Source organism: Callorhinus ursinus, unplaced genomic scaffold (genome assembly GCF_003265705.2).
Source record: "Callorhinus ursinus isolate GAN/ISIS: 27379988/994484 unplaced genomic scaffold, GSC_fseal_2.0 scaffold64, whole genome shotgun sequence".
NCBI classification, from domain to species: Eukaryota; Metazoa; Chordata; class Mammalia; order Carnivora; family Otariidae; genus Callorhinus; species Callorhinus ursinus.
This window is the reverse complement of record NW_027397126.1, coordinates 7,621,154-7,632,503: the sequence shown is the minus strand read 5'-3', so window position 1 is coordinate 7,632,503 and position 11,350 is coordinate 7,621,154.

The following is an 11,350-nucleotide window of genomic DNA, read 5'->3' as shown; positions in this document are numbered from 1 at the left end:
CTTAAAAATATTTCATCTCCAGGGGCACCTGGCTGGCTGAGTCATTAGAGCATGTGACTCTTGATCTCAGGGTCATAAGCTAGAGCCCCACGTTGGGCATAGAGTTTACTTAAAATTTTTTTTTAATTTAATCTTTGATGTGTATGGCTCCAAAAATACTTGGCCATTTCCTTGAAATATTAAACATATACCTACTATATGTTTCAGCAGTTTCACTTCTGACTATATGCCCAAGAGAATTGAAACATATGTTCACACAGAAACTTACACACGAATGTTCACAGCAGCATTATTTAAAATAACTGTGGAGTGGAAAAAAACTCCAATGCCCATCAAACAATAAGTGGATAAATAAAACGTGGTATATCCATACAATGGAACAATATTCTGCGGTAAAAATGGAATTAAGTACTGATGCATGCTACAATATGGATCAATCTTGAAAACACTTATTAAGTGAAGTAAGTGAGTCAAAAAGAGCCACATTTGCTGTGATTCCATTTATACAGTAGCAGTTGCACTAGGGCTGGATGAATGGGGAGATGGGATAATTACTAATAGGTATGGGGTTTCTTTTGGGGATGGTGAAAATGTTCTGGAATTAAGTTGTGGTAATGGTTGCACAACTCTGTAAAACACATTAAATTTATTTATTAAATTGATTACATAAACAAGCAATGTTTTTCCTTTTTAAGATTTTATGTATTTATTTGTCAGAGAGAGAGAGTGCAAACAGGGGGAGCAGCAGGCAGAGGGAGAAGCAGGCTCTCTGCTGAGCAAGGAACCTGATGAAGGACTCGATCCCAGGACCCTGGGATCATGACCTGAGCCAAAGGCAGACGCTTAACCGACTGAGCCACCCAGGCGTCCCAAGCATCTGACTCTTAATCTCGGCTCAAGTCTTGATCTCAGGGTCTTGAGTTCAAGCTCCGTGTTGGGCTCTGCACTGGGCATGGAGCTTACTTAAAAAAATTTTTTAAAGATATCAGGAGTGACATCAATGAGATGGTAGAATAAGAGGTCCTCTGTTCATATCCCCCATCAGTAACAATAATTTAGCAGCCATTCACTGACAAAAGTGCCTTTATGGGAACCTGGGGATCCAGGTAGGAAGTTGTAAATCCCTGGTAGAGTTCAAGACCAGGGAAAGCCATTTTGAGAAGGCAGGCCCACACCCAGGTGGCTGATGTGCCAAATGTGGTCCTGGCTACAGATCCAGAAACAGTTCCATGCCTGTTGTGGGTTCAGCTACACCCGCATTTGTCCTTGGTTCTGCCAACAGCACCATATACCAAGGAACCTGTCACATCCATTGGCTTCTCAGGTAAAAGGCCCACAGACATGGTCCTGGCTGTGGACATTGAAGTGGCCTATGACTCAGGTCCAGCCTGTTCCAGGCATAGTCTGGGAACACTTGAAGGCAAGCCTGCCAAACCTGGTCTAACTGTAGATTATGAAAGAGCTCTAAAACTGGGCTCTAGCCCATCCCAGTTGTAGTCCATAAGTAGCCCTGCCTACCCAGAGTCCTGGCAGGAGACAATCCTGTCTGTGCCACTGGAGATTCTAACAGTGCCCTACACCCAGCTTCAGATCCTTCTAGCAGCAGTCCACGAACAATCTTGCCAGCCATGGGACCCAGTGGCTGTGTCCCTGGAGATCCTAGTTTTAATGGCCCTATAACTAGGCCACAGCCCCTTCCAGCCATAGTCTGTAAAAAAAATTCTGCCTGTCCAGGGACTCACCCAGTGATCCAGCAAAAGCATACCCGGGGACCTGGCAGGAGCCTCTCCATCTATACAACTGGTAATAGGCCCATCGTCTGAGGACCCAAATGTGAACACTGAAGTTGACCCTTGTCCCAGTACCACCCTACTGAACAAGGTTCCGTAGGCCATTCCATCTACCCAAAGAACAGATAGGTCTTTGCCTGCCAGAGCCTCTAGCAATAGGCCTGCCAAATGCAGAGTCCACTGTGGACCCATCAACAGCCTTACAATCTGGCTCCAGCCCAGTAAAACTGTGATTCCAGAGGTAATCCCATCTACTTGGGGAAGCAACAGTAGAAGGTATATATATACCTGCTACAGTAATCAAGATAATGTGGCACTGGGGCGCCTGGGTGGCTCAGGCAGTTGAGTGTCTGCCTTCGGCTCAGGTCACGATCTCCTGGGATCAAGCCCCAGGTCAGGCTCCTTGTTCACTGGGGAGTCTGCTTTCCCCTCTGCCCCTCACCTGCTTGTGTTCTCTCCCTCTCAAATAAATAAATTTTAAAAATCTTTAAAAAATATAATGTGGCATTGGTAAAAGAATAGACAAATGGAATCAAATAGAGGCCAGAAACAGACCCACATCACTATAGTCAACTAATCCTTGATAAAGGAGAAAAAGCAATACAATGGAGCAAAGATGGTCTTTTCAACAAATAGTGCTGAAACAACTGGACATCCACATACAAAATATGAATCTAGACATAGACCTTATTCCCGTCACAAAACTGAACTCAAAATGGATCACAGACTTAAACGTAGAACACAAAACTATAAAACTTCTATAAGATAACATAGAAGAAAACCTAGATGACCTTGGGCAGGACAATGATTTTCAGATACAACACCAAAGGCACAATCCATGAAATCAAGAATTGATAAGCTAGACCTCGCTGAAATTAAAATTAAAATTAAAATTTTCTGCTCTGAGGAAGACACTGTCAACAGAAAATGACAAGCTAGAGACTGGGAGAAAATATTTTCACAAGACATATCTGATAAAGAATGTTCTCCAAAATACCCCAAGAACTCTTAAAACCCCCCAATAAGAAAGCAAAATTTAAAAAGGGAGCAATGACTGTAAGAGCACCTCATTGAAAAAGATAGGCAAATGGCAAATAAGTACATGAAAACCTGTTTCACACCATATATCATCATACATCACCAGGGAAATGCAAATTCAAACAACAAGATACCATCATACGCCTATTAAAGTGACTAAAACTTGGACCACTGACTAGAGCAAATACTGGCAAGGATGTGGAACCACAAGAATTCTCTTTCATTGCTGGTGGGAATGTAAAATGGCACAGCCCCTTTGGAAGTCTGGCAGTTTCCTACAAAGCTAGACATATGTTTACCATATGATCCAGGAATCCTGCTCCCTGGTATTTACCCAAAGGAGTTGAAAACTTATGTCCACATGAAAACCTGCACACAGATGTTTATAGTAGCTTTATTCATAATTGCCAAAACTTGGAAGCTACCAAGATGTCCTTCAGTAGGTGAATGGATAAACAAACTGTGGTTCATCCAGACAATGCATTATTATTCAGCACTGAAAAGAATTAAGCTTATCGAGCCATGAAAAGGCAAGGAGTCTTAAGTGCATATTACTATGTGAAAAAGCTATCCTGTATGATTCCAACTATAGGACATTCTGGAAAAGGTAAAACTGAGACCATAAAAAGATTAGGGGTAGCAAGAGGTTGGGGGTGGAAGACATAAATAAGACAGAAAGAAGACTGTCAGGGTAGGGGAGTAAAACTACTCTGTATGATACTCTAATGGTAGATGTCATGTCATTATCAATTTGTCCAAACCCACAGAATGTACAATACCCCAAGTGAAACCTGACAAACTACGAACTCTGGTTGATAATGATGTGCCACTGTAGGCCGTTCAATTGTAATAAACATGCCACTCTGGTGAGGACGTTGATAATGGGAGAGTCAATGCATGTGTGGGGGCAGAGGGTATATAGGAAAACTCTGTCCCTTCTGCTCCATTTTGCTGTGAACCTAAGTCTCTTCTGAAAAATAAAGTCTCCTAACAAAAATAAGGGAAAAACATAACCATGGCAAATGGTATGCCTCTTGGCCATTCAGAATGTAACTGGGAAGTGAGCACCAAAGCAACTGTTACTATCCCTAAGGGGGTTGTGTTCTTGGCCACATGATAAAAAGACTCAAAAACAAGAATAAAAGGGAATTTTCTCATCATGATAAAAAACATTGTATTAGTTTGCTAAGGCTGCCTTAACAAAGTACCATAAACTGAGTAGCTTAAACCACAGAAACTTGGTGTCTCCCAGTTCTGGAGGCCAGAAGTCCAATATCAAGGTGTTGCAGAATTGGTTCTCTCTCTCTCTCTCTCTCTCTCTCTCTCTCTCTCTCTCTTTTTTGTTTAGAAATCTTTTTATCATTAGGGCATTACACCTTTTTCAGAACGAGTATAATTTACAGAAATTATACAAGGCAACTTTTTATCAAACATCAATATTTTGCAATGTTTTGTTTAATTGAAATGTTATTTCATTTGTAAAAACCATCTCTGGTTATAAAAAGTAATCAAAAACCTACACATACAATATATTAATCCATATAAATACGTGGTGCATAAGCAATTTAAAAATAAGCAAATGCGCACAATAACATGTCAGATTGATAAGTGCTCTGAAGAAAAACAAAGCAGAATAACAAGGCTAGTAGTACCTACAGGGACTACTATTTTTCATGAGGTGGATAAAGTCTCTCTGCTAAGATAACATTTGGTAAGAGACCTGAATACACTGATAGTTTAATCCTCACAAGTATCCCGAGGAAAAGCATTCCAGATGAAAATAAGTGTAAAGCAAAATCTTTGAGAAAGGAAATAGGTAGACATGTTTGAGGAACAGGAAGGAGGCCACTGCAGCTGGAGTGAGATGAACAAGAGGGACAGTGGTAAGAGATAAAGTCAGAGAGGTCAATGGGGGCCAGATACCATGATGCCATGAGAACACACCATGGGATACTATGAGAACATAGTAAGGACATTGGAGTTTGTTCTGAATGAGACGGAAGCCATTGGGGAATTGAAAGTAAAGATGTGGCATGAGCTGTTTTATGTTTTCAAAGGATCCTTTGTTCTGTAGGATGAGAACAGGAGAAAAAGCAGCTAGGGGGTTACCACACACGTTCATAAGTGGTGATTTAGACAAGGATGTCAGTGGTGTAGTTGGTGAGAAGTGGGCAGAATCCAGATTTATTTTGAATGCACAGGTGGTAAAATATGTCAGATTTAGTACGAGGTGTGAGAGAATGAGAGAAACCAAGAATGACACCAATATTTTTCTGCCTAAGCACGTGGAAACATGGAGTTGGCATTTAATGAGCTCAAGAAGGTTTACAGAAGGAATTGGAGGGTTAGTTTTGGATACAAGTTTGAGATGCCAATTAGACATCTATGTTGAGATGTAGAGTAGACCTTTGTACATGAACATCTGAATTCAGGAGAGAACTTGGGTGACAGATGCACATATTTTGGAGACCTAAGTTTATAGATATAATTTCAAACGTGGGACTAAAAATGTTTCAAGATGGTGGGAAAAAGCAAATTGCATAAAAGTAGCAAACCAGGTCTAGAGGTTAATTCTCCCAGTATATACAACTATACCCTACTGAAAAAAAAATGCATTCTTTTATTGATAGCTCCAAATCTATCGTGTAGTAAATTCTAGTAGGTGCATTATGCCTACTGTCATGATTCTGACCAAACAGAGAGGGAGTGAAAAATGTGATCTATCTGATTCAGTAGGAATCATCTTTTATAGCTTCCCTTTCCATAGGGCTGACCTGTAGGCTTCAGGGTGAACTCTCAACTAGGGCAGTAAATCGTCACCGGCCAGCCAATAGACTTTTGCTTCACTAGATGACCTGGTTATAATAATATTGAGATAGGACTTACTATCTTTCACACACTATTTTAATCACTTCATGCCAATTTACTCAATCCCTCAATAACCTACCTTTAGGGTAGCTACTACTTGGCTCAAACATGAAATTGCTGAACATAATATTTCAAGGATTAAAAAAGACCGGAGCACAGAGAAGTTAGGTCAAATACCTAGTACATACAAAACAGAGCCATTACACCAACACCTAGCTCCAGAGTTCATACCTTTTCCATTGTTCTATAGTCTCCCATACTTACTACCATTTGAGCCTCGAAGTTTCACTGTCCTGTGACCATCCTAACCTCCACATTCATTACAAACTTTTACTCCTATCCTCAAGTTTCCTGAATGAGAGTAAAGGTCACATTTTCAGGTCATGTTACTGAAGGGAGCAAAATTTGCCACTACAAAACATTCTCCTTTGGCATCAGGATTATTTTAGGCTGGCTAATATTTTTTTTAAGTAGGCTCCATGCCCAACATGGGGCTTGGACTCGTGACTATGAGATCAAGACCTGAGCTGAGATCAAGAGTTGGATGCTCAACTGACTGAGCCACTCAGGTGTCCCAAGACTTTTTTTTTTTTTTTAAGATTTACTTATTTATTTATTTTAGAGAAAGCGATAAACCACGCAGGGAGAGGAACAGAGGTAGAAGGAGACAAGCAGACTCCCTGCTGAGAACAAAGCCGAATGCAGGGCTCAATCCCAGGTCCCTGAGATCATGACCTGAGCTGAAATCAAGAGTCGGATGCCTAACTGACTGAGCCACCCAGGAACCCCAAGACTGGTTATTTTTAAAAAGCAGACACAGGAGAAGCTCAGAAAACCAAGTAGAAGTTACCCTTATGTAAAAGACATGTATAGGTATAAGGCAAATCTCCATTTGTAAGGCTGTATCCCTCTCTATACCAGGAAGAAGAGGATGACTGTAAATCTCTGGAAACTGTCATCAGTGGAGAAGATAACAACTTAAATCTGCATAACAATCATACCCTTGTTTATTGGGCTTTTCTGATAACTTCTCATAACTGCCTCTCTATCCCTTTCATTTGTCTTTAGCTGGAGATGGTATTTAAGGCTTGGGTCATTTCAGGGAGTTACTCAAGTTTTCCTGGGTCGCTCTCATGTATACAGGAGGTATAAACGTTATTAAACTTCAGTGTGTTTTTCTCCCATTAATCTGTCTTTTATTACCATGGGGGAGGGGTCTCATTCAAGAACCAAGAAGGGTAGAAGAAAAGTTATTTTCCTCCCCTACATTACCAAGACAAATGCCAGGTATTTAGTAACACTTAAAATTTTGGAAGACTTCAGAGAAAAATCCTACATCTAAATCACTGTAAGAATTCTCCCAGCAAAATCTGGTTCCCTAAATTATATGCCCCCTTGGACATGAATGCATTATTACTGTTTTCAGACTGGAAATATTTCTATTGGATTCATTTTCTACTCATAATTATGTTTGACTATTTTGCTTCTTTTTTCTGTTGGCACTGGGCAAAATAACTCTGGCACTTTAGAACAAAAACTATGTGTTCATTTTATTATCCTAGATTGATTCTGCAAATATCTATTTATAGCTAGGTCATGTTTCAATCTCTTTGAAGCCATGCTTGTGTTTTAGGCTTTTTCTATCTCACAGAAACTTTTTTTAAAAAAGCTTTCTATTTACTGCTCCTTTTGCCATTATTCCATAGGAAACAATGAACTCAAGGGAGCTGGCTGACAAGTCTAATCCACTCATTAAGTCCCATTACCTAGGCAGACTGTGTAACTGATTATGGGAGATAACAATTTTAATGCTTCTTAACAACCTGGCAGCTTTCAAATACAAAAGCCAAGAGAGAAAGTTAGCTGAAAAGTTAACTACATGTCAGAGGGAAAATAAAGAAAACAATAACTTACATTAATTCATTGGAAACACTTGAGCTCAGATAACTATTACTAAAAGTGATTCATTTTTAATAAAGCTACCATTTATTAATCATTTACTGGGTGACAGGTACTTTATTAACGTCCTCTCATTTAATCTTAAAAATAACTCTGCTAGGTAGCTATTATCCTTCAGTCACAAAGAAAATGAAAACACTAATTCAAAAGCATATATACACCCCTACGTTTATTGCAGCATTATTTACAATAGCTAAGATATGGAAGCAACTTCAGAGTCCATCAGTAGAGGAATGGATAAGGATGATGGTGGTACATGTATACAATGGAATATTACACAGCCACAAGAAAGGATGAGATCATGCCATTTTTGACAACATGGTAGACCTAGAAGGTACTATGCTAAGTGAAACAAGTCAGGCTGAGAATGTCAAATACCATATGATTTCACTCACATGTGGAATCTTAAAAAAATGAATAAAAAACCAAAAAGCAGAATCAGACCTGTAGACACAGAGAACAAACTGATGGGTGGATGGATGGTTGCCAGAGGGGAGGGGAGTAGGGGATGGGCAAAATGGGTGAAAGGCAGTGAGAGATATAGGGTTCCTGTTATGGAATGAATAAGTCACAGGGATGAAAGGCACAGCATAAGGAATATTGTCAATGGTGTTGTAATAGCAACGTACGCTGACAGAGAGCAGCTATGCTTGTAGGGAGCGCAGCATAATGTTTAAACTTATTGAATCACTGTGCTGTACACCTGAAACTAATGTAACATTGTGTATCAACTACACTTCAGTAAACAGTTAATTTAAAAAATGAGAAAACTGAGGCTCAGAGAAGTTAGTAACACTCTCAAGAGCACACAGCTAGGGGCGCCAGGGTGGCTTAGTAGGTTAAGTGTCGAACTCTTTGATTTCAGCTCAGGTCATGATTTCAGGGCCCTGGGATTCAGCCCTGTGTCAGTCTCTGCTCATCCCTCTCCCTCTGCTCCTCCCCTGGCTCGCTCTCTCTCTCTCAAATAAATAAATAAAATCCTAAAAAAAAAAAAACCAAAAACCAAAAAACAAACCCCAAGAGTACACAGCTAAATAAGAGGTGGCCTATTATCCTCACCTTTTTACGACCGGTCAAATAACACCTTCTTGGTGAGGCCTTCACTACCACTCTATTTAAATTTGTGACCCCTACCCCTCAGCACACCTTTTCCCTTCCACTGATTTATTTTTATCCATAGAACTTATTAGCATCTAAATTGCTATCATTTATTCATTCATTCCATTTGTTGTCTGTCTCCCTTCTCTACAAAGTCAAGTCCATGAGGTCAGGGATTTCTGTCAATTTTGTGAACTACTTAGCCCCAGTGTCAAGTACAGTGCCTGACACAGAGAAGATTCTCAAGTAGTCACCAAATATGTGGAACAGGGATCCATGAACTGGAAGGGAAATGAAGGGCAGTAAAAGTTAGTGTGTATATTTAATTATCATCTTCTTATTTGACATATTGGATTTTAAACATGGGGGAAGTGGTAGCTATTGCCCTGATTTCATTATTCCAACCTCTGAGCATTTTCTTTGCCTAATGAGTCAGCTACCCTAACATGGTAAAAACAGTATACTTCTTGACCCTGGATCAGAGAGCCTTCTTTCACAAACATGTTTTAGAGAATGAAGAGGGAAGAAAAACAGCCTCTTTTCCTTGATAACTCCTAAGAAGCCTGAGACGATGCAGATGCTCTCTCTTTCCTGGGATACGTTTACAGGGACTATTTGATTTTGAGGCAAACATAATAGAGGATCACAAACAGAAACATACTGCACTCTGGTCTAACTGCAAGGCCCAAGCACATGCTTCCACAAAGCTTAGGATATTGGGTTAACATACTAGGTAAGACAAATAACATTTTCTCAATGACACACTTTTTATAAAGAGAATGAGATCCAGCAATTGAAATCAAGAGCCAAGCAAAGACGATGTTCCTTTCATGACCACCATGCTGGTCCTCTCACCATTACGAGGCTTTGCAGAAAGCACACTAAATGTTTGCCTTGCACATGGATCCAGGAGTGTGATACATTGAACCAAGCTTGGTTAACTTTCCTAATTGATAGCGGCCCATGAAAGAGCCTTCACCAGTAAGTTCGCCAGAAATACATTTTGTCAGGAATAAATCAAAAGGGCAAAATACAATGATAAAAGGTTATAGTTTACACAACAGAAGATTTAGACTCGGTTAGAAGTCTTCCCTCTAAGGTGAGATAGTCAGGAAAAGACAAATCAAATACAAGCGTAGGGGTCATCCTTGGAACAGAAAATGAACTCATTTTTCTGAGGTAGAACAGAGAGGGTTAGGGGGTATTTTGAGGTGGGAAATAAGAAATTTGACAGTCCATGTCCATATGACTCAATCCCCTTTGGAAGTGGCTGAGGACATCATTTGGTGAAAAACTAAGAAAGAGCAGGTTGGGTCTCACTATTCCCTTTGCCTGTTTCCTCACATGTCATAAGCAGTTGATGACTTTGCCCTGTCTCATTCCCAGGATTTTTATGAGGCTCAAAGACCATACTGCCTGAAGAATTTTGTGACAGGTTAATTTGTATTTCACATGAAGATAATGGACAGTCTATTCTTTAGGAGTAGCAGAGGAAATACTGAATTTCCCAAAAGGATAATTCCTTATTTGACAACTGTAGACTCCGAATGCAGAGGCAGGCAGGTCCCAGGACCCTGCATAACAGACAAGCACGTTCAAGAGAGGATCTGGGGCCTGCCCAGGCACCTTCATCATCCCATCTCTAGGAATTTGGGGGAGGATAAACACCCAGTGAGGGACTGGTGGCCGCCACCTGAAGAAAAACTGTTTTGTCCCTGCGGGGCTGGTTGACAATGCTAGAGATGGGGTAGGATATACGCGCTCTGCAGTAGCAGTCAGGGCTGAGGCATGGAGTCCTTGCCCTTCACTCACCCAGAACTCATCTCTCCGGTGTCATGAAAGCCTAATGGGGCTTGACAAACAAGAAGAAGGACTGGTAGGTGTGAAGTGCAAATAAAATAGCCACTATCTATTTTTAGACTGAAGTTATATTTGAGAAAACACTGACTCCTCTTTTGTTTTTGCAAACAACCTGCTTCATCTGGCCAACGTTGAAACCTGTGCTTAAGTCACGTAAGAACAACTAAAAAGGAAAGAGATGCTTTTGTGCACCATTTCGATTTCCTGAGGAAGGAGGGTGCAGCGTAGTGAGAAACTTTTTTAGAGAGAGCAATCATAGGTTAAAATAGGTTCCAAAGTCTACTTTCTTCCTCCTGATGTTTTAGAGAAAACTACTGAGGGCATTTGGAGGATTCACTACACACTTTGCAGCATAGCTGTTGGGGTCTAATGTGTTAGTCCATTTCATAAACTCTCCAAACTCTGCTATAAGATACATCTCAGCATTATTCTTGGGATTTTTTACTTGTCTTTTCCTTTGGACTTATAGTTTCTTGAGGTCAAGGCTCATATAGACTAAGTGCTTGATGAATCAAATAAAACTGATAAAGAATCCATTAGATGAACCAGAAGTAAAGGAAAACAAGAAAGTAGTGTCAAGCCTGGATCAGTTAATGACAATGGGAAAGAGGAGTGAAATGGACCCATATGAAGGGATCTTACATGAAAAAGAAACAAAAAAGAGAAGTCATTGTTTAGCAGTACTTAGTACACAAGGCAGGCACAATTCCTCTTGTTATTGGAATCCAATACAGAGG